Source organism: Jaculus jaculus, chromosome Y, assembly GCF_020740685.1.
Source record: "Jaculus jaculus isolate mJacJac1 chromosome Y, mJacJac1.mat.Y.cur, whole genome shotgun sequence".
NCBI classification, from domain to species: domain Eukaryota; kingdom Metazoa; phylum Chordata; class Mammalia; order Rodentia; family Dipodidae; genus Jaculus; species Jaculus jaculus.
In genome coordinates, this window is record NC_059126.1 from 7,724,174 (window position 1) to 7,749,682 (window position 25,509).

Sequence of the window (25,509 nt, forward strand, 5' to 3'; positions counted from 1 at the left end):
AGGTACATGGAACCAGGAAGGATCTCACTGACCAGCCGGTGCAGATTTCACCTGGTATACGGACGGTAGCAGCTTCCTACTGAATGGTGAGAGGCGGGCTGGGGCCGCAGTGACCACCAGAGACCGAGTTAGTCTGGGCTAGCGCCCTGCCTGGAGGGACCTTGGCACAAAAAGCGGAACTCATTGTCTTGACTCAAGCCCTCCAGCAGGCTAAAGGTAAAAGACTCAATGTGGTATGCATTTGCCACCGCCCACATACATGGGGAAATTTACAAAAGAAGGGGCCTGCTGACTTCAGAGGGAAAGGAAATCAAAAATAAGACTGAGATATTGGCCCTCCTCAAGGCTCTGTACCTACCCCAGAAGCTCAGCATTATACACTGTCCAGGCCACCAGAAAGGAAACAGCCCCGAGGCCATAGGGAACAGGTTTGCTGATAAAGCCGCCCGTGAGGCAGCTCTGGGACCCCAACTCTTGATTTTGATGGTCACTGAGGAGGGGGCTCCTAAAACAGCATCTCCAACTCTGGGATGGGAATACACGAATGAGGACTTGGATTTAATTCAGAAACTGGGGGCATCATATGATGCTGCCCACGACAAATGGACTTACCTAGAAAAGACTATTGTACCTCAAAAGATTACAGCCCTCCTCATTAAGCAACTTCACAAGCTAACCCACATGAGTGCTCAGAAGATGAATACTCTACTAGAACAAAGGAAACAGGACATCTTTTTCTAAACAAAGGCTCAATCCTAAAAGAAGTTGCAAACACTTGCAAAGTGTGTGCTCAGGTAAATGCTGGACGAGCCCAGATGGCCCTTGGGTCCCGCCTGAGGGGACACCAACCTGGGGCTTGTTGGGAGCTCGACTTCACTGAGGTAAAGCCGGGTATGTATGGTTACAAATATCTCCTAGTTTTTGTAGACACTTTTTCCGGATGGGTAGAAGCATTTCCCACCAAGCATGAAACCGCCAGAGTGGTAACCAAGAAATTGCTAGATATCTTTCCTCGGTATGGGATGCCACAGGCACTCGGGTCAGACAATGGGCCTGCCTTTGTCTCCCAGGTAAGTCAGTCAGTGGCCAAGGCACTGGGGATCAATTGGAAGTTACATTGTGCATACAGACCCCAAAGTTCAGGTCAGGTAGAAAGGTTGAATAGAAAAATTAAGGAGGCTTTATCTAAATTAACGCTTGCAACTGGCTCAAAGGATTGGGTACAACTCCTACCCCTGGCCCTCTACAAGGCCCGGAACACCCCAGGCCCTCATGGCCTAACCCCCTTTGAAATCCTCTATGGCAGTCCCCCGCCAGCTGTCACTTTCATGCTTACAGAAATTTCTAATTTTACTGATACCCCCACCTTACAGGTTCACTTGAAGGCCCTACAGTTGGTACACCAGGAAGTTTGGAAACCTCTAGCAGCTGCCTATAAAGAGGCGACTAATAAACCGCTAATCCCCCATTCATTCCAGATAGGGGACTCGGTTTGGGTCCGTCGACATCAGACCAAGAATCTGGAACCTCGCTGGAAAGGACCTTACACCGTGCTCCTGACAACTCCCACGGCCTTAAAAGTAGACGGAATCGCCACTTGGATCCACGCCTCCCACGTCAAAGCTGCCCTGACAGAATACCCAGACAGCACACCACCAAACCCCGCATCATGGAAAGCACATCGCACTCCAAATCCCCTAAAGATAAGACTCTCTCGATCTTAACATGCCTCTTCTTAACTTCCAGTTTTGTGAGTAACGTCTCTGCTAGTCCTCACCTTCCCTTATCCTTGACTTGGCTAGTCATTTCTGAGGGAGGACAAATTATTTGGTCTAATACCTCCCCTGCCCCATTATGGACATGGTGGCCCTCCTTAACCCCCAATCTGTGCGCCTTGACCGCCCATAGAAAACCTTTTGAAGAGACCCTAAAAAGGACTCATCGGAGGAGACACAACCCTCCTGTTAGCCCAGGATGTTACTCCAAACCTGCCAGGCAGTTGCTAAACTCCACTCTATATGTTTGCCCCAAACATGCCCAGGCATCAGACTGTGGGACTAGATTGGACTATTACTGTAAAAACTGGGGATGTGAAACCACTGGAAATGTATACTGGCAACCCAAATCCTCCTGGGATTTTATTACTGTAACTCGCCTAAATCAGGGTAACAAGATGCTTCTAAACATTACTTTTACCTCTCCCGGCAAGGCAGATAGGACATGGCTTAAAGGCCATACTTGGGGGATCCGTTTTTACATAGATGGGCCAGACCCAGGTTTCCTCCTTACCATTAAGCTCCAATTATCGACTGACATAAGTCCAATAGGCCCCAACCCAGTTCTACCAGATCAAAAACCTATCCCCCGACTCCCACTTCCCTTGGCCCCGCCTTCTAAACCTACCAATGTTATAATTCCCCCTCCTAAAAGACCAACCACTCATCCCTATAACCCCAGGGAACAGGTAATCGACTCTTTAGTCTAATACAGGGGTCTTATCTCTCCCTAAATGCCTCTAACAGTAATTATGCCCAAGAGTGCTGGCTCTGTTTAACTGCTAACCCTCCTTACTATGAAGGCATAGCCTTACCAGGAAATTTTACCAATTCCACTAACATTCCTACTCGATGTCTTGCTGTTGCATCCCATAAATTAACTCTTGCAGAAGTAACTGGCCAGGGCTCCTGTATCGGGACCATACCCACTACCCTTCAACATTTATGTAACAAAACTACTCCTGTGTCCCCTGGAGCTTATTACTTAGAATCTCCAAATGGAACCTATTGGGCCTGTAATACAGGACTGACTCCTTGTGTTTCTGCTACTGTCCTTAATTCTACTGCTGATTACTGTGTCCTAGTCCAGTTATGGCCACGCATTACCTACCATAGATCAGAATTCATTCTTCAGGTATTTGAAAACAGACCTAGGCGGGAGCCCATATCTCTTACCATCGCCCTCCTTTTGGGAGCAGGAGGAATCTTAGCGGGAATAGGAACTGGAACAACTGCCCTGGTACACTCTGAGCAGACCCGAGCCCTACAAGAAGCAATAACCACAGACCTACAGGCCATAGAAAAATCTATTTCTGCCCTAGAAACTTCCCTTTCAGAGGTAGTATTACAAAATAGAAGAGGCCTAGACTTGTTGTTTCTAAAAGAAGGGGGCCTCTGTGCTGCCCTTAAGGAAGAATGCTGTTTTTATGCTGACCACACGGGCATAGTCCGGGAATCTATGGAAATGCTCAGGGAAAGACTAGCCCAAAGGCAGAGATTGCTAGAGTCAGGACAGGGCTGGTTCGAAAGTTGGTTTCATAAATCCCCTTGATTCACCACCCTCCTATCCACTCTCCTGGGTCCTTTGCTCATTCTTGTGCTCTTATTAACCTTTGGTCCATGTATTCTCAAAAGGCTCTCAGTTATTCAGGCGTTCGTCCTCACTAGTCAGTATCAGTCATTAAGCCAAAATGACATAGGATTATAAGTAAAAGATTTTACTCAGTTCCAAGAGAAATGGGGGAATGTAAAACCCATGGAAAAATACCAGGAGCCCAAAACAGCTCCCAGATGCAGACAGGCAGACAACCTTGTGACCATAGCATGACCATTGACCCCGCCTAATGTACTATAGATAACCCTGTCAGGATGTTTCCGAGAAGAAAACAAAAAAAAGGATCCCCACCGACCCCAAGTCTATTAATAAGTAACCAGTGCTGGGACTGAAATCATGCTTCCGCTTCTGTATACCTGCTTCTGCTCTCCCTAACCCTATAAAAAGAGACCCTTCCCCTTGCCCGGTGCGCTCAGCCTCTCGAAGGACTGGAGTGCCCGCAGGCGCCTGTGTGAACAATAAAGCTGCCTCTTGCCCTTGCATCCAGTGGCTCGGTCTTAGTTCTTGGGCGTGGGTCTCCCACCACGGAAGATTCCCCCCTCCCCCGGGAATCTTACACTTTGTAGGACGTTAACCTGAAGATTTCAAATCATGCTGTCTTCAGCCAAAGGATTACCAATTAGGGTGCACGCTAGTAATTTACAAATTACAAGAAGGAGTCAACTTTTCCAGTCCCCAAATCCTTTGCAGTAATGCCGTATTATTTCTTGCTTTGGCAATGGGACCTCTGAAATCATATTTAGTAGACTCTTACCCAATGGCACGTCAGAAATTCCCATATTTCATTGCATAGTATCATCTCCTAAAGTTCTTGTTAGTCTTTGAAGTTTAAATTTGTCACCCTGTCTTTACAAAGGACATTATCAGCAGACAATATGACACATGGAGTGTGCACTCTTCTCTTTTATTTTGTGTATGTTTAGGGTTGGAAGGACACAAATCCTTTGTGTTCTTGATACCATTTCCCATCATTTGAGGCCCCATTGATTTCTTTCTTAGGAGAATTTACATCTCTAGCCCTTCCTTGGCATACCTTGGTTGACTGTCTTTTAATCATCAGCCCACCATTTTTGTCAAGGTCTGTCTTTTGAGACAGGGTCTTATGGAATCAGGCTGGCCTGCAAGTCCTGATCCTCTATCGTCCACTTCACAACTACTGTGTGTAGCGATGTGTGCCACCCACCCGGCCCTGCCTTACTCCAAGGTGATACCTGTTTCCATAACTAGTTTTTAAAGAAAACATAGTACTTGCGCTAGGCTTATGGCTTTCCGAAGGCTCAGTGTGTTTGGTTTCCTCGTTGGAACAATAACTATGACCCGCCTGTGTTGGGTGCGCGAAAGCTAAATTCCCTCTGATACCACGAGCCAGAAAGTATGTATCATCTTCACAGCACCGTGAAAGACAGACTCCTGTTTCCGCCTGAGTTTTAAAGTCTGCACGGGCTCCACAGACACAAAGTCCTGTGCTTGGTCATTGTTGTTCAGCCCTGGTGTCACCCACCCTACAGTCCTTTCAAACTCAAATGCCTTTTCTCACTAGACAATTTGCTCAAATACTTTGCAGATGGCGACCCAACCCGAAACCGTCCCATTCCTTCTCCCCGGTACCTCTTTTTTAAGCTGGTCGCCTCAACGCCGCCCAGGAGGGGCTCAGGACCCAAGCGGTACGCCTGGGGGTTCAGCGACTAGAACATCCCGCAGCCAAAGAGGCTGCCCACACGTGGTGATGAGTGCTGGTGGACCCGGCCAGGAAGGGGTCTGGCGCAGAGGGTGTCCTCGGCGCTGAAGGGGACCAAGCCGAGGCAGGCAGGCCCACGTCACAGGAAATGCCATCACAAGAGCGGGCCTTTGTGTCGCCGCCGGAAGTGGGCTCTGCACGGTCAGCGCCTGGCCTTGGCCTTAGCCACGGCTGGGGCCTTGCCTGTGAGCAGAGGTCAGCTGTGGCCAGAGGCTAAGAAAGGCCCTGGGGCCTTAGCCAGGGTGGTGCTTCCACAGAGCTCACCTTTATAGGGCCTTCTCCATCGCCCTCTTCCCTCTTCCTGCCATCCAAGTCTACACTTCCAAACAAAAGTACCTGCGTTTAGTAGAACATTAACACGACCACAGTGTGTTAATTCAAACTTGAAGACTAGTTGTAACGTATTGTCACTAATCATTATCCTAAACCAGTGCACTCTGCAGCAACGGACCGGAATTCACACCATCACTTCTATTTCCTAACAAGCTTGAATCATATTACTATTGCTATACAATGGGAGAGAAGGGCCACGGAACAGCCAAAGGAAACCTTGCCAAAATAAATAGACAGGAGATGAACACAAAGCACAATACCAGAGGCTTCCTGTGGGACTGGCTTCATATAGCTTTAGCCTTCCCAAACAACAAGTTCATTTAATCCCAATGTTTGGTAAAGGAGAACTCTAGTAGAAAGTATTGGAATGTTACAATCTTTTGTCTTTTACAAATCTTCCTCATTTCTATTAGAATTGTTCTCATATAACTCTGTTATCTGGAACGCAAAGTTCTTTTTTTTTTTTTTAAGACAGGGTTTCATTCTAGCCCAAGACCTCACTCTTCTACCCCAAGGTGGCTTCAAACCCACCCTCCTAATTCTGCCTCCCAAATGCCGGGGTAATGGTGATCATTAGCCCAGTGTGATTGTACATGCCTGGGTCTCACCATTTGGAAGGCACAGATAGGAGGATTGCTGTGAGTTGCAGGCCAAGCTGGGACTACAGAGTGAGTTCCAGGTCAGTTTGGACTTGTGTGAGACCCTACCTACAAAGAAAAATAAGTGAGACACCAAAGTATAAACAGTTGTTAAGTCCTCACATTTATACATTTTCCATCACTGTGGAGAGGGAATAAATGACTGGAGAGGCTTCTGTCAAAAAATCTTGCCGTGTTAGCCTAGGAAATTGGAGAAAGCAAACTGAATCATTGCTAGTAAAGGGTAACATCAGGGTGTCATTTCATTTTTTTTTTTTAATGCCATGGAAATGGGGCTAGAGCGATTAGAAATTACAGATGCTTGCTTGCAAAGCCTGACTTCCTGTGGTCAATTCTCAGTACCACCATAAAACTACAGATACCAAGTGTAGCAGGTATCTGGAGTTCATTAGCGGTGACAAGAGGCCATTCTACCCATTTGTCATAGCGTTCCTCTGCTTATAAGTAATTTCTTTTTCAATTAGGGTTTTACACTACCCAAGCTGACCTGAAAGTGACTGTAATGTCTAAAAGTGGCTGTAAACTACTGATGATCCTCCTATCTTTGCCTTTCAAGCACTGAGATTAAAGGCATGTGCTCCCAAAACAGTCCAGAAGTTACTTTTAAAGATTTTTTTTTTTAACAGTTTGTGTATCTGGCAGATATAAAGGGAAAGAGGCAGGAAAATGGATTGATCATGAATGGGCCTGCCATAGGCTGTAACCAGACCAAACAAGCTCCAAATGCATGTGCCACCTTGTGCATCTGACTGACGTTGGTCCTGGAGAATCCAACCTCAGCCCCTGAGTTTGGCAAGCAAGCACGCACCTTGAATGCTAAACCATCTCATTAGTCTTTGGAAATGAATTTTTAAATAGTCATAGAGTTGGTAAATAAACTAGAATATACCTGAGCATTTTGGACATGTTAAATGATGTGTCTAACCAGCATTCAGCAGTTTCATATCTGAGAGGAACTAAAGTAGCCTGTACTTTCTGTAATATTTAAGAATTTGAGAAAAGAGCTTAACACCTTATTTGTTTATCCATAAATTTAAAGAGCAGTATTCTTGTGACTTGCCTTGCCTCTTCTAATGCTAAATATTACCAACCTTTAATACTAGGTCAAAGCAAACTGTTGCAATGAGCCTTAAAATTGACTAAAAATGTGTCATCTATGTTAGTGTATCTGTCTGACTTAACTGTTGGAATGCCCTAGATTGGACTACAAAAGTATGAAGTATGAGTGGATGATAGAATTATTCCAAGAAGGGAAAATGGTTATGGGGATGACTAAGGTTTTTTTTTTTTTTTTTTTTAAGGAACCTGGGTGTCTTCAATAAATTACTAAAATTGTTACAGCTACCTTTCATACATTTCATTTCTGATCCATTGACCCATGGTTTTTCCTCCCCTAGTGTTTGCTCTGATTATTTTTGCTAACAGCAAGGAAGACACTTAGATTATGTATTTATGTACCACATTTTTTTTCTTTTTGGTTGTTGTTTTTCAAGGTATGGTCTTGCTCTAGCCCAGACTGGCCTGGTATTCACAATGCAGTCTCACGATAGCCTCATGCTCATGATGATCCTCCTACCTCTACCTCCCAAGTGCTGGGATTGAAGATGTGTGCAGCCAAGCCTGGGGTGCTTGCTGCTTTTAATCATATAAATTGTTTACATGTCAGACTTGGTTGCTCTTTGTTATGAAAAAGTCAAAAGTCTTCCTGAACTTCTTGGGAGGAAAGGTCTGCATGATATTGATGTATATAAGTATTAAATTTGAAATAATGTAATTTAGTGTATGTTATATAGTGTATATTATAGCCTACAACACCACCCTGTGTTCATGTTTGGTCTCATCAGAAATGAGACACATGAAACTTAAGTCATTAAACAGGTATTAGGGTCAGGTGTGGATTGTACACATGTAATCCCAGCTCTGAGGAGATGTAGATGGAATTCGTGAAGCCAGACCTAGTGAATTTGACATTCACGAGGACTACATGCTCCCACCTCAATATACATATATTTATTTCTATATCTAGATATATAGGGGATTAAATATACAGGTTAGTGGTTAAGCACATTTATATCTATCTATCTCTTTTTCAATGTCTATATGTTTCTTTTATTGCCATAAATGTGATGTGTGCCTTTTTTTCTGTTTCCTTTTCTTGCCTTGGAACTTTTATTCTAACTATGTTTTTAACAAAGCAGTTTCTTACGGTTCTAGTGCATTTTGCAGGCTCTCCTTTATATGCAAGTATCTTGTCTTTCAGTCAAACTAACCAGGAAACCCCAGACAAGACACTCTGGCCAAAACCACATGCCAGTACCCTCATTGTGGTGAAAACTAGCATGAAGGTAAAATGCCTTTGCATATGTTTCTTCAACATATGTAAATCTCAAGTCATTTTCTTTTCTTTTCTTTTTTTTCTTATCACCATACCATGTTGTTCAAAGAGTGCTAATATTTTTCTTGGGTCCCCAGTTGAGCACTTTTGTACCTGGTAGAATAGCTTATGCCTCCTAATTGGAAAAGCACTTATTTACATCTTCTTTCTCCTGTAAATTATGCTGTGAAATCTGTGTTTGATAGTTGTGAGTCAGGGTTAATATTATATTGCTCTTGTGCTTTTATCCTGTAATTACATCCCTGCTTCTATGTCACATAGGGTACATGAGCAATTTTCACTTGCATTGCAAACTTATGAGTAATATTGGTTATTTTAAAAATGCACTAGAATGAACTAGTGTCTTATCTAGTGTTATCACAAACTGCGTTTTGCTTCCTTTGTCAGAATTGTCTGAAGAGAATAGCATTCCTTTTATCTGTGGTGCAACCAAAGGTAAATGCATTGGTCTTACTCTCACTCCTACTTCCAAAAATCTACAAACTAAGAAAGAATGAAGGAGAGAGAGAGATGGGGGGAGCAAAGAAAAGCTGTAAAGGAAAGGGGAAGATAGAAAGGCAAGAGGAAATGAGAGAAAAGAAGCAAGACAAAGCAAGAGACAAGGCAATGCAAGACGCCATAAGTAAGGCAAGATGGGAGGCAAAAGGTAAGAGGCAAGGCATAGCAGGAGACAAGGCAATGCAAGGCAGGAGGCAAGGGGCAAGAGATAAGCCAATATACAAGTCACAGCAAGATGCAAGGAAAGGCAAGAGGCAAAGCAAGGCAAGAGATAAGGTAAAGCCAGGCAGGTCCAGACAATGTAACAGGCAATGCAAGACCGGGCAAAGCATAAGGCTAGGCAAGAGGTCAGGCAAAGAAAGAGGTAATGCAAGGCAAGTTAAGATGCAAAGACAGACCATACAAGAGGCAAGACCAGGCGATGAAAAAGGCCAGGCAAGCCAAGGCAAGAGACAAAACAAAACATGAAGCTAGAAAAGGCAAGGCAAGAGGCACAAGAAGGCAATATGCCACGCAAGAAAAATAGGGAAGGCAAAAAAGAGGCAAGTCAATGCAAGATAAAGGCAAAGTGATTCAAAAGAAAAGGCAATGCAAGAGGCAAGGCAAGAGTGGCAAGTATTGACAAATCAAGAGGTATGGCACAATGAGACAAGCAAGAAAGAGGCAAAGCAAAGCAAGGCAAAGTCCACCAATGGGAGCACCAAGACCTCTTACCACTGCAAACAATCTCCAGATGCATGAGCTGCTTTGCATATCTGTACTTATTTTGTATAGGTACTGGGAAATAGAACCTTGAACAGCAGGTATGCAAGCAAGTGCCTTTAACTGTGGAACCACCTCCCCATACCTCTAGCAGGGATTCTGGTGATTGCTTGCCTGTTTCTTTTTCATTTTTTGCCACATTTGCATGGTTGGTGATTTCATTGAGAAAAACCAAGGACATGGTTCCATGGGTAAGGTGCTTGCAGCACAGCAGAAGCATGTGAACTAAATGAGATTCCCCAGATCCCACAAAAATACCAGTTGACATAGCCACTGATCTGCAGTCTCAGTGCTCAGAAGGTAAAGACAGGGTTCTTGGTCCAAACTGAGGGAGAATAAAATGCTGTGGGTTCAAGAGAGAGACCATGACTCAGTAATTAAAGTGAAGAATCCTCAAGGAAGACACTCAGTATTCCACACATGCACACATATGTGTGTGCACATCACACCTACACAAGAAATTCTGCAGCCATGGCATTTAGATCATTTTACTCCATAAAGCTACAGTCTTCTGAGAGTCTTAAAAGTACTTTGAGATTGGGAAATCCAATGTATATATTGTTTAGAAAGAAAATCATTACTCTTCATACTTATTTTTCATAATCGGTTCAAACCTAACAAGTCTTTTAAACCAAACTAAGTATACATGTGGATTTGAATAAAGGAATAAAATAGTTTTTGTTTTGTTTGTAGGTAGGGTCTCACTCTATCCCAGGCTGACCTGGAAAAGCTATAATCTGAGGCTAGCCTTGAACACACAGAGATACTCCTAACTCTACCTCCTGAGTGCTGGGATTAAAAACATGTACCACAATGCCTGTAATTGAAGCTAGATTTCTTTTTTACATTTTTATACTTATTTATTTATTTATTTGACAGAGAAAGAGAGAGAGAGAAAGAGAAACATCAGGACCTCCAGCCACTGCAAACGAACTCCAGATGCATGATGTTTCCCCTTGTGCATCTGACGAACATGGGTCCTGGAGAATCAAACCTGAATCCTCTGGCTTTTCAGGAAAATGCCTTATCCACTAAGCAATCCCTCCAGGCCATAGAGGCTAGATTTTGATCTTTTATTTTTGCTTTTTTGTTTCACAAGGGAAGGTCTCACTCTATTCCAGGCTGTTCTGGAACTCAGCTACAACCACCTCTGGCCTTAAAGAAGTGGCAATCCTCCCACCCCAGCCTTCCAAGTGCTGGGATTAATTGTGTGCAATAACACATATGTCTTTGTATTTTATTTTTCCAAAAATGAAATGCTTAATTTCTCTTTCTCTGTTACTGAAGACAGTTGATAATTTTCAAGGGCATGCTATTTTGCTTATAGCAATATAGGAGGAAAACCTTAAAAGATGAGGAATAATATGATGCAACTTTAATTTTTCTTCAGTACTATGAGGTTGTAACCATGTACTTTTAAAAAAAAATTAAGTTTTTTTATTACCAACTTCCATGATTATAAAAAATACTGATGGTGATACCCTCCCTCCCTCCCACTAAACCGTTTGAAACTCCACTCTCCATCATACACCCTCCCCATCTTAATCAGTCTCTCTTTTACTTTGATGTCTTGATCTTTTCCTCCTCTTACGATGGTCTTATGATGGTCTATGCAGGTAGTATCAGGCATTGTGAGGCCATGGATTCCAGGCCATTTTGTGTCTGGAGGGAACATGTTCTATGGAGTCCTGCCTTTCCTTTGGCTCTTACATTCTTTCCACCACCTCTTCTTCATTAGACCCTGAGCCTTGGAAGGTGTGATACAGATATTGAAGTACTGAGCACTGCGGTCATTTCTTTCCATCACCATGATACCTTCTGAGTTGTTCCAAAGTCACTGACATCTGAAAAGAGAAGATTCTCAACCAAAAGTGAGAGTGGCATTAATATAAGGGTGTGAACATGAACCGAAGTACTTACTGGGCAGTTTGATAAGCACAGTACATACATTTAGCCAGACAACATAACCCCTAGGGCTTATGACTACCTCTTGTTAAGTTTTCATTATCAGGGATCAGACCTCATTTTGGGCCTTTTTGCCTCCATTAATCTATTCTTCTACTTACATATATACAATACCATCCTATTCAGTACCCACTCCCTTCATTTCTCTTCCCTTCCTATCTCTTTTCTAGGTTACTGGCCTCTGATACTGAGGTTTTTCCTTCTCACATAGAGGCCAGTCATCTATAGCTAGCATCCACATATGAGAGAGAACATTCAACACTTGGCTTTCTGTGCCTGGGTTACCTCACTTAGTAAAACCCTTTCCAGATCCATCCATTTTCCTGAAAATTTCATAACTTCATTTTTCTTTACTGCTGAGTAGAACTCCATTGTATAAATGTGACAAAATTTCATTATCCATTCATCAGTTGAGGGACATCTAGGCTGGTTCCATTTTCCAGCTATTGCGAATTGAGCAGCAATAAACATGGTACAGCATGTACTTCTAAGGAAAGGAGATGAGTCCTTAGAATATATGCCTAGGAGTGCTATAGCTGGGTCATATGGTAGATCAAGTTTTAGCTGTCTTAGGAACTTCCACACGGATTTCCACAATGGCTGGACCAGACTGCATTCCCACCAGCAGTGTAGAAGGTTTCCTTTTATTCCACATCCTTGCCAGCATTTATGGTCATTTGGTTTCATCATGGTAGCCAGTCTGATAGGAGTGAGGTGGAATCTCAACGTAGTTTTAATCTGCAGTTCCCTGATGACTAGGGATGTGGAAAAATTTTTTAGATGCTTATACATCATTCGTATTTCTTTTTTTTCTTTCTTTTTTTTTTTTTTTTGAGAACTCTCCATTGAGTTCCGTAGCCCATTTTTAATTGACTTGTTTGATTTCTTATTATTTAATTTTTTGAGATTTTGTATATCCTAGATATTAATATTCTATCACATGTATAGCTAGCAAAGATTTTTTTTCCCATTCTGTAGGTTGCCTCTTTGCTTTATTCACAGTGTCCTTTGCTGTACAAAATCTTTGTAATTTCATGAGTTCCCAGCAATCAATCTGTGGCTTTATTTCCTGAGCAATTGGGGTTATATTCAGAAAGTCTTTGCCAAGACTAATATGTTGAAGGGCTTCCCCTACTTTTTCCTCTAGCAGTTTCAGAGTTTCAGGCCTGATGTTAAGGTCTTTAATCCATTTGGACTTAATTCTTGTGCATGGAGAGAGAAAAGAATCTATTTTCATCCTTCTACAGGTAAATAGCCAGTTTTTCCCAGCACCATTTGCCGAAGAGGCTGTCCTTTCTCCAATAAGTATTTTTGGCATTTTTATCAAATATCCGGTGGCTATAGCTACCTGGACTTACATCTGGGTCATCTATTCTGTTCCATTGATCTACATTTCTGCTTTTGTGCCAGTACCATGCTGCTTTTGTTACTATGGCTCTGTAGTATAGGTTAAAATCAGGTGTAATGATACCACCAGCTTCATTTTTGTTGCTTAGTATTATTTTAGATATTTGAGGGAGTTTTTGATTCCAAACAAATTTTTCAATTGTTTTTTCTATTTCCTTGAAGACTACCATTGGAATTTTGGTGGGGACTGCATTAAATGTGTAAATTGCTTTTGGTAAGATTGCCATTTTCAGAATGTTGATTCTTCTGATCTAGGAACAAGGGATGTTTTTTTTATTTTCTAGTGTCCTCTGCAATTTCTCACTTGAGTTTTTTATAGTTTTCATTGTAGATATCCTTTACTTCCTTGGTTAGGTTTATTACAAAGTACCTTATTTTCTTGGATGCAACTGTGAATGGGAGTGGTTCTCTGATTTCATTCTCTGTGTGTTTGTTGTTAGCATATAGGAATGCGACTGATTTCTGTGCATTTATTTTGTATCCTGCTACATGGCTGTCGGTGTTTATCAGCTGAAACAGTTTGCTGGTAGAGTCTTTAGTGACCTTTATATAGAGAATCATGTCATCTGCAAATAATGATAACTTGATCTCTTTCTTTCCAATTTGTACTCCTTTTATGTGCTTCTCTTGCCTTATTGCTATGGCTAAAACTCCTAGTACTATGCTAAATAAAAGTGGACACTTTGTCTTGTTCATGATTTTAGTGGAAAAGCTTCCAGTTTTCCACCATTTAGTAATATGTTGGCTGTAGGCCTGTTATTATATTGAGATATGATCCTTCTATTCCTAGTCCCTGTAGGACTTTTACCATGAAGTGATGTTGGACTTTATCAAATGCTTTCTCTGCATCTAACAAGATGATCATATGATTTTTGTCCTTCAGTCCATTTATATAATGTATTACATTTATTGATTTGTGTATATTGAACCATCCCTGCATGTCTGGTATTAAGCCTATTTGGTTTGGGTGAATGATCTTCCTGATATATTCTTGTATTCTGTTTGCCAATATTTTGCTGAGAATTTTTGCATCTATGTTCGTGAGGGAAATTGGTGTGTAATTTTCTTTTTTGTTCTAATTTTGCCTAGTTTTGGTATCAGGGTGATGCTGGCTTTGTAGAAGGAGTTTGGTAGGATTCCTTCTTTTTCTATTTTATGAAAAAGCTTAAGAAGCATTGGTGTTAGCAATTCCCTGAAGGTTTGGTTCAATTCAGCAGCGAATCCATCTGGGCCTGGACATTTTTTATTTGGGAGAGTTTTGATAACTTCTCCTATCTCCATACTTGTTATAGTTCTATTTAGGTTATTAATCTCATTTTGATTTAATTTAGGTAGGTCATATAAATCAAGAAAATCATCCATTTCTTTCATATTTTCAGTTAGTGGAGTATATGTTTTTCAGTATGTCCCTGTGACTTTTTGTATTTCTCTGGCATCCATTGTGATGTTACCTTTTTCATCTCTAATTTTATTAATTTGTGTCTCTTCTCTCTTTCTTTTGGTCAGATTTGCTAAGGGTTTATCAATCTTGTTTATCCTTTCAAAGAACTAATTCTTTGTTTCATTGATTCTTCGGATTTTTTTCTTTGTTTGTTTGTTTCCATTTCACTAACTTCTGCCCTACTCTTTATTATTTCTTCCCATCTACTGGTTTTTGGTTTGCCTTGTTCTTTGTTTTCCAAGGTTTTAAGGTGAAGCATGAGGTCATTTACTTGAAACATTTCTAATTTCTTTTTTTTTTTAATTTGTTTTTTATTATTTTTATTTATTTATTTGAGAGTGACAGAGAGAGAAAGAGGCAGGTAGAGAGAGAGAGAGAGAATGGACGCGCCAGGGCCTCCAGCCACTGCAGATGAACTCCAAATGCTTGCGCCCCCTTATGCATCTAGCTAACGTGGATCCTGGGGAGTTGAGCCTCAAACCAGGGTCCATAGGCTTCACAGGCAAGCGCTTAACCACTAAGCCATCTCTCCAGCCCTTCTAATTTCTTAATATCGGCACTTAAAGCTATAAATTTACCTCTTAAAACTGCCTTCATTGTCCCAGAGATTTTGGTGTGTTGTGTTCTCATTATCATTTTTGACTCTATGAATTTTTTGATTTTCTTCTTGATTTCTTCATTGACCCATTCATCATTTAGTAATGCCTTGTTTAGTTTCTATGATTTTGTGTATGATCTATAGCTTTTCTTGCTATTTATTTGTAGTTTGATTCCATTGTGGTTAGAGAGAATGCAAGGAATCATTTCATTTTCCTGTGTTAAGATTTGCTTTGTGTCCTAATATATGGTCTATTTTAGAGAATGTTCCATGTGCTGTTGAAAAGAATGTATATTATGCAGCATTTGGATGAAATGTCCTGTAGATATCTGTTGGGTCCATTCCTTTTATGATCTCATTTATTCCAGATGCCTCTCTGTTTATTTTTCCCTTGGATGACCTGCCAATTGATGAAAGTGGGGTGTGAAAGTCCCCCAGGACGACTGTGATTGGTGCTATCTGTGACCTTAGTTCTAATAGCATTTGTTTGATGAATTATGGAGCACACATATTAGGTGCACATATGATTAAGATTGTAATGTCCTCTTGTTAGAGTGTGCCTTTAATCAATATAAAATGACCTTCCCTATCTTTCTTGACTAACATTGGACTGAAGCTAACCTTGTCAGATATTAGGACAGCATCCCATGCTTGTTTTCTAGGCCCATTTGCCATTTTCACAATATTGATTCCTCCAATCCAGGAACAAGGCATATTTTCCATTTCTTGGTGTCTTCTGCAATTTCTTGCTTGAGTGTTTTATCATTTTCATTGTAGTGATCCTTTACTTCCTTGGTTAGGTTTACTCCAAGGTACTTTATTTTCTTTGATGCAAATGTGGACAGGAGTGATTCTCTGATTTCATGCTCTGTGTGTTTGTTGTTAGCATATAGCAAGGTTACTGATTTCTGTGTATTTACTTTGTATTCTGGTACATAGCTGTAAGTGTTTATTAACTCTATCAGTTTGCTGGTACAGTCTTTAGGGTCCTTCATACATGTCATCTGCAAATAATGATAACTTGACTTCTTCCTTTCCAAGTTGTATCCCTTCATGTGCATCTCTTTCCTGATTGCTATGCCTAAGACTTCTAGTAGTATATTAAATAAAAGTGGGGACAGTGGAAACCCTTGTCTTGTTCCTGATTTTGGTGGAAAAGCTTCCAGTTTTTCCCCATTTAGTAATATGTTGGCTGTAGGTTTGCCATAAATAGCCTTTATTATATTGCAATGTGTTCCTTCTATTCCCAGTCTCTATAATTTCTTAATATAGGCACTTAAACCTATAAACTTACCTTTTAGGACTGCCTCCATTGTGTCCCAGATGTTTTGGTATGTTGTGTTCTCATTATTGTTTGACTCTATTTTTTTTATTTCTTCATTGACCCATTCATCATTTACTAATGTGTTGTTTACTTTCCATGATTTTGTGTATGCTCTATACCCTTTCTTGCTATTGGTTTATATTTTGATTCCATTATAGTCAGATAGAATGCAAGGAATTATTTCAATTTTCCTGTACTTGTTAAGATTTGCTTTGTGGCCTACTATGTGGTTTATTTTAGTGAATAATCCATGTGCTGCACAAAAGAATGTATATTCTGCAACCTTTGGATGAAATGTCCTGTAGATGTATGTTAGGTCCATTCCTTCCATGACCTCATTTTGTGCAGATGCTTCTTTGTTTATTTTTTCCCAGGATGACCTGTCAATTGATGAGAGTGGGGTGTTGAAGTCACCCTCTACCACTGTGTTTGGTGTTATCTCTGACCTTAGTTCTAATACCATTTGTTTGATGAATTTGGGTGCCCCATGTTAGCTGCATATATGTTTAGGATTGTAATGTCCTCCTGTTGGAGGGTGCCTTTAATCAATATAAAGTGTCCTTCCTTACATGTCTTAACTAATGTTGGACTGAGGTCTACCATTTCAGATATTAGGACAGCAACTCCTGCTTGTTTTCTAGGTCCATTTGCTTGAAACACCATTTTCCAACCTTTCACCCTAAGATAGTGTCCATCTTTTGAAGGAAGGTGGGTTTCTAGGAGGCAACAATTTGAATGATCCTGCTTTATAACCCAGACTGCAAACCTATGTCTTTTGGTGGGGCATTGAAGCCATAGATATTAAGATATAATATTGGCCGGGTGTGGTGGCACACACCTTTAATCCCAGCACTCGGGAGGCAGAGGTAGGAGGATCGCCATGAGTTCAAGGCTACCCTGAGACTACAGAGTTAATTCCAGGTCATCCTGGACCAGAGTGAGACCCTGCCTTGAAAAACCAAAAAAAAAAAAATATATATATATATATATATAATATTGAAAGGTGTGTATTCATTTTTGCCATTTTTTGTAGTTCTTCCGGTTTTACCTTTGCTCTCTTGTGTTAACTAGTATTTTAGTATTGTTAGTTTTTTCTGTTTCCTTATATGTGTGATTTTCTTTTTCTTCAGTGTGGAGGATTCTTTCAAGTATTTTCTGTAGAGCTGGTTTTGTCTTCAAATACTCCTTTAACCTGCTTTTGTCATGGAATGTCCTTATTTCTTTGTCTATTTGAATGGATATCTTTGCAGGATAAAGTAACCTTGGTTGACAGTTGTTATCTTTCAGGATTTGGAATACATCACTTTTAAATTTGTAAACTTTGTGTTGAGTAATCTGCTGTAATCCTGATAGGCTTGCCTTTGTAGGTAACTTGATTTTTCTCTCTGACTGCTTTCAATATTTTTTCTTTGGTTTGTGTATTTGGTAGTTTGATTATAATATGGTGAGGAGAGGTTCTTTTCAGGTTTTGTCTGGCCGGGGTTCCAAAGCCTTCCTTTATCTGCATTGGCACCTCTTTCCCAACTTGGCGGTAAGTTTTCTTCCATGATTTTGTTAAAGACACCTGCAATGCCTTTCGAGTGAAATTGTTTTCCTTCTCATGCCCTGAATTCTTATGTTTGATCTTTTCATAGTGTCCCGAACATCTTGAAATTCTCATTCATACTTTTCTATTAGTTTGACTTTCTCTTTGTTGGACTGTATTATATCTGCCACCTGGTCTTCTAGCTTAGATATTTTGTCCTCTCCTTCTTCCATTCTACTGGTGAGATTTTCAATAGAGTTTTTATTTTCATTAACTGTGTTCTTCATTGCTAGTAATTCTGACTTGTTTTTCTTTATTATTTCTATTTCCTTATTTATGTCTTGCATTGACTTCTTTTTTTTTTTTAATTTTTTTTTGTTACTTTTCTTTATTTGAGAGCAACAGACAGAGAGAAGAAAGAGGCAGATAGAGAGAGAGAGAGAGAGAATGGGCACGCCAGGGCCTCCAGCCACTGCAAACGAACTCCAGATGCGTGCGCCCCCTTGTGCATCTGGCTAACGTGGGTCCTGGGGAATTGAGCCTTGAACCAGGGTCCTTAGGCATCACAGGCAAGCACTTAACTGCTAAGCCATCTCCCCAGCCCTGCATTGACTTCTTTATTTCATTAAATTTGTGTCCTGTGTCTTCTTTGATTCCTTTGATTTTGTCCTTGATTCCTTTGATTTCTACTTTAACTTCTTTGAACATATTTACAATCATTCTTTTGAAGTCTTTCTCAGACTTGTTCTAACTTGTTCTCAGTGGAGATCATTCTTTTTCTTTTTTTCTTTGACTCTTTTTTCTTTCTTTTGATATCCGTTTTTTGAATCTTATTTTATTTTTTCTCAATTTTTAAAAATATTTTTCATGATTATAAAAACTATCCCATGGTAATACCCTCCCTCGCCCCACTTTCCCCTTTGAAATTCCATTCACTGGAGTTCATTTCTGATGCATTAATACTTTTTGGTGGATTTATATTGTCTTGCTTTTTAGTGTTTCTTGTGTTATAATGTTTTTGCATCTTGGATTAAGTTAATACTTGAATTTTCTAGCTAGCTGGGTATTCTTAGCTGTATCAATTGATCTGATGTTATATATCTTCAGGATAGGAGCTCAAGGTGTTAGATGTGGCTCTTAAGACTCTCAGAGTATCTAGTTCCTAAGGTTGGGTTTGCCTGCTAGCGGAGTATTTAAGTAGGCTGAGTGGAACAAAATACCGATAGATTCTAAAATATAAACAATGTACACAATCAATGAAAAAACCGCACTGAGTATTTATGCAAGAGTAGGTATTACAACAACCAGATCCTCTATCAACAAAGAGTTTAAGATTTCTAGTCTGTTGAGGGTTCCAATTCAACTTGTGACCAAATGAAACCCTTCCCTGGTGCAATCCCAGTTACCTTTTTGGATGATTTTGGTCTCAGTTATGCATCCTTCTTTGGTGCCCTGTGGGTTCAAGTAGGCTGGCTGGATGGCTGGACTCCTGTTCTGTTTTCTGGAGCTGGGCACTGGTTTTTATTTTGGGGCCATCTGAGCCAGGCAACTGTGGCCCCACAGACCTGGCACTGCCACTGCTGGAACTGCTTCTGCTGGATCCACTGCTGCTGGAGCCGCAGCCACTGCTGCTAGAGCCACTGCCACTGCTGCTTCTGGAGCCAGAGCTGGAACTGCTGCTGCCACTGTTGGATCCACCACTCCAGAGCCACTGGTGCTGCTGCCAGAGCTGTCATTTCCAATTCTGGAGCCAGAGCTGGAGCCAAGGCCACCACTTTTGCTGCTGCTGCTGGAACAACCACTGCTGGAGCCAAAGCCGCCACTGCTGGGGCTGTTTAGTCCTGCCTTTGTGGCCTCTGGATGCACTGCATCTCTCCTACTTCTCTGCTGCCATTTTAATTTCTTATACACCTCACTTTTTAGTAAAAGTGTGTATTTTGCTGGGAATTTTTTGGCTTTTTGTCCCCGAGGCTGCTTTGGTGTGGTTCCTAAGATGCCATCATAACCGGAAGTCCCCATGTACTCTTTAATATTGTATATTTCGCTGGAGAGAGTAGAACCTACATATATAGAAAGGGCCAAGGGAGAATGAAGGGTGGGAATGAGAAAAAATGGGCATGCCAGGGTCTTCCAGCCACTGCAAAGGAACTCCAGATGCATGTATGATCTTTTATGTATAGAATCCTATGGTCCTGGGGAAAAGAGCAAAACTGGGTCATTAGATTTCTCAGGCAAGAAACCTAACCACTGAGGGATTGCTCCAGCCCTGACATTTAGTACTTTTAAGTCAATGGCATATTATTTTCACATTTGATGACTTGATCATCCTGTCATTTGATAATGCAATATATGTCATCATTGTTAAACTCAATTTATAGCAAATGAAACTTTGTGGTCCCATCCTAAATCTATGCAGGAGAGCAAACTTTCCAGAGAAATGGAAATAGAATTCTAGTTGGTAGAATGTCTGAGATTGTATTTTCATTTCAGATTAATGTAGGTTGTTTTCTTTCACTGAAATTAAAGACACATTCTGAGAATTGATTTGGACCTACCAGGAATATATGGATATGTTAAAACAATCATTTTCTTCGTAAATTGCTTTTTTCTGCACTCATATAAGCAACATAGTTATGGAACCTAAGACTAACGTTGCTTCAGGCAAGCATGTTCTCAAATCTCTGCCATGGAAAAACAGGAAACAATGCTTCTATTCTTTTTAGTGTGAATACAAAAACAAAACAAAACAAAAAACCTGATCTCATGATTCAGACTGTTTATGTGTTGCTGAAAATGCTTTTATAAATTTTGTATTCAACACACCATATGTAATTTACCATACTCTTTCCTTTTAAGAAATAAGAACTTGTCAGGAATAAATTGTAATTGTTGAAAGGCTGCTGAAATTGTTGGTAAAATGCCTACCTTTCAAGATTGAGAACCTGAGGCTGATCCCCAGTACCTACATGAATGCCAAGCATAGAGGCATACATTGTAAAACAGTACTGGGAATGCAAAATCAGAAGGATTTTCTCAGAGATCACTAGTTAGCCAGTAATGGGACAAAATACCTCAAAAAAAAAGTTGGTTTAGATTTAGCTCATCATTTTGGAGCATGCCTTTAATCCAGCAATTTGGTGTTAGAGACTGGAGGATTACCCTGAGTTTAAGGCCAGCCTGGGACTAAGAATGAGCTCTAGGTCAGCCTGATCTAGAATGAGATCGGACCTGGAAAACAAAGCAACCAAAATTTAAATGAGAAAGGCTTTGTTTCAGTTTACATATCCAGATTACTGCCCATTTTGGCAGGAAAGGCATAGCAACAGGACCTCAAGACAATTGTTTGCTTGCATTCCACTGTCCATACAGAGGAAGCAGAAAGAAATGAATGCTAATGCTCACCAATGTCTCTTTGTAGCACAGTCCAGAACTTCAGCCTATGGAATGGTGCAGCATACTCCACACTAATCTGCATAAGCCCTATCAGGTGATTCTAAATCACAACATGTTGCCTCCCAATATGACTCATCATTAATGTACAGACAAGTGCAATTACTCAGGTGTAAGATGTGAGAAGTAAAGAGTATATTTCTGAGATGAGATGATCATTAACAATAAATACTAAGAAAAATTTGGGGACAAAGAAAAAGACCAGATATATATATCTAGGGAAAAGAAGCATTCATTATCGCCCAGGTATTATTTCTGTAAGAAATTGGTATCAGCACTTTGTGAGGTGGCACAGAGGTTAGAGGCATTTGCTTGCAATCCCTGCTGATCTAGGATTGATCCCCAGGTACTCATGTAAAGTGTCGCATACTTCCAGAGTTTGCTTGCACCACTAAGAAACACTGGCCCGTCCATTCATATTTAAAAGAAAATTTAAAGCATATTTTTTAATGAAAAGAAAAGGGCCTAGGAAGATGGGATAGTGATTAAAAGTGCTTGCTTATGAACTTTTCTCCCAGGTTCTATTCCCAGTGTGCATGTAAAACCAGTTGCTCAATGTGTTATGTAGCATCTGGAGTTTGTTTGCAGTAGCAAAAGGGACTATTGAACTCTTTCTCTCCTCTTTCTCCCCTCTTATGCTCTTCCAATCCCCATCTTTTATTCAGGTAAATTATTATTAAAAATAAAATAAATGGATATGAGAAAGTGCTTTTCAGGGATCTAAAAAAATGGGTGAAGTGTAAGAAAGAAAGAACAAGCATAAGGAATGGAATTCAGATGTCATTCTGATCACCTTAGGCAATATTGGCAAACAGGATCCTTATTCCTATCATGGTACCCTGATAAATTCCTACATTCAGAATCCAGGTGGAGTGGTTCATGCCTTCAATTCCAGTATGTATAAGTTGGAGACAGAAAGATGAAGAATAAAAGTCATCTTCAGCCAGGCATGGTGGCACATGCCTTTTATCACAGCCCTTGGGAGGCAGAGGTAGGAAGGATGGCCATGAGTTCAAGGCCACCTTGAGATTACATAGAATATTATTATAGAATTTAGTCAGAATACATAGTGAATTTCTGTGCTAGAGCAAGACCCTACTACAAAAATCCCGTGTGTGTGTGTGTGTGTGTGTGTGTGTGTGTGTGTGTCTTCTATGCTCACCAAGGTGATTCTGTCTGTCTGTCTATCTATCTATCTATCTATCTATCTATCTATCTATCTATCTATCTATCATCTATATCTTTAGGTTTGTAATAGGCCAGACTAAAGTATATGAGACCATCTTAAGAACATTTCTCTATTTAGAATACCTATTCTATTATCTATCTATTCTAAATAGAATATCTATAGGTGCTATTTAGAATACCCAAGATATTGTTACCTTATTTAATACAAACTTGCAGCCTGTACAATTGTTGGAGAAAGGATTGTTTAGCTATGGTGACCATAGCAGAATACTTGGTGCCCTCCTTGATTTGAGCTTGCTGCATTTCATCAGCCAGGCAATCCCATGTTCTCTGCTCACCTGGCAGGACTGTGGTTACAAGTGTACATGACCATACCTAGCTGTTTTGTATGGATTCTACAAATTGGAACTTGTGCAGTTCCAGCACTCCTCAGGCTTTCATGGCTGCACAAAAAGTGCCAGTACAAATCAGTCAGCTCTCCAGCCCCTAATACAAGCTTTCTATTATTAGTTGTACATCAAAATTCCCTTTAAGTATTACCTGAGTGAATAGAGAATTGCATTTAAACATCTCCCTTTTTATATATTTTCATCCCTCCCTCCCCCCCCAAAAAAATCAGATCACTAAATTAAATTCCAAAAGCCTGTTACAGAAGCCTGGGGAGATGGTTCAATCAGTAAGAATGGTTACCACATAAAGAATAAGAACTTGATTTGCCCTGTGTTCAATACCTAGCATGCACATAAACATCTGGTTATGTCCATGCACAGCTGTAACCCTAGTCCTTTTGTGATGTGCAGGCTGAAGTATGAGTCAATCACCTCGGTTAGCTAGTCTGACTGAAAATGGCAGCTCTAGTTTCTGTGATAGACTCTATTTAAAGAAAACCTGCAGATGAATAGAGAACACCCACCATTATTCTCCATATTCTGAATGCATGTACACAAGGCATGCATCTGCACACATGAGTACATAAGTCTCATACAGATAGTGCAGACTCATGCATGGAAAAAAATAAGTTTAAAACAGCCAGGCATGGTAGCACATACCTGGAATTTTAGCACTTTGGAAGCTTAGGCAGAAGATTCAGGAATGCAAGGCTAGACAATGCCACAGGAGACTTTCTGAACAGAGTGGGGGGAAAGGAGGAAAAGCATGAAAGGCAAAGGACTATTTTCTTTTTACTTTAATTGCTATCCATTCACTAATTTTGAATTCATCAAATCTTGGTGGGGGGTGGTACATGTTTTTTTTAAGCATATAGCCTCCATTATGGCTTTAACCACCAATGAATAGGTATTTACTAGCTAAATTAGAATTGTAGCTAGGAAGGGTAGCACATGACTTTCATCCTAGCACTCAGTAAGTAGGCACAGGTAGTAATATTGCCTTCAATTTGAGCTTGTCCCGCAGCCACATATTCCATCTGATGTCAGCCTGTGATAGAGTAAGACACTTCCTAAAAAATAAAAAAAAATTCAGTAGCAACAACAACAAGAAAGAAACCCATAAAATAAATAGACTTGGATAAATGGTGAACTATGAATTACTTTCTGATGTGCTCCACAAGATACTTAATGATCAGACATGGAAAATTTCTATTCAGTTGCCAAATGCACCTCTTACAATGAAATCCTAGGTATAAAGTCAAGAGCAGACACTTGTCCTTTGAATTGAACACTTTGCTATTATACTCTGAAAATTTCTTTTTCATTGAAAGTCATGAGGTGAAATAAATTGCCCTTGTTTGGTAAGACTTTTCTTTTAAGTTTAGAAGTGGTATCTAACTTTGTAGGTATATCTAAGGAGGATGTGTAATAAAGGTCTTTAAGCTACATCTTCCTTTAGTGCTAAGACTATAGGGGTACCCAAGTACACCCAACACTTTCTTATTCATCTCATTTCAAATAAATGAAGCACTTTTGAATGTTTTTAACATAATTCTCTAGCTTTTTGTTAGGATACAATAGAAATAGAATCAAGATAAAGTCCTTAAGGAGCAAGTGTGAAAAATTGTGTGTGTGTGGCTGGAGAGATTGTTCAACAGCTAAAGGTACTTCCTCACAAAGCTTTATATCCTGTATTTTATGCCCCAGTACCCACATAAAACTAGATGCACAATATGACACATGCATTGGAGTTCATTATGGTGGCAGGAGACTCTGGTATGTCCTTGATCTCTTTTTCTCTATATACATTTTCAAATAGTTAAACAAAGAGCTGGGTGCTATGGTACGAAACTAATTCCAGCACCTGGGCACTAGAAGCAGGTGAACAAATGAGTTGAAGACTATACTTGTCTTTATAATAAGTGTGATGACAGCCTGGCCTACATAAGAGCCTGCTCCCATTTCACTTTCAAAATAAAAAAATTACCTGACATCTGAGAAGGCTCAGCAGATAAAGGCAGTATATGGAACCTGCTGGTCCAGGTCCAGTTAATCAACAAACCATGTAAAGCCACATGTGAAAGTGTGTACAAGAACTTGGTGCTTATTTTAAGTAGGAAGAAATTGTGGCATACACAAACATGTGAACAAATAGGAACACACGCACACATGCATAAGCACAAAATTAAGGAGAGAGATGCAAATAAAGAGTCATCTATGCCAGGTTGACATAAGATGTGTATGTTGATGGCTGTATAGTTTTTAATTCAGCTAGCAAGTTCCATGTTCACAGGGATACTAAAGCGGAAAGGGACTGAGGCCTATTGGTATTCTTTCATTATCAACAATGGACACCTCAAGCAGACCAAGAGAAGTAATTAGGTTGTATGTTTGTCTTAGTTATGGCTGGTACTGTTTTTATTCAAAAGAAGCAAGATTTTTTTTTT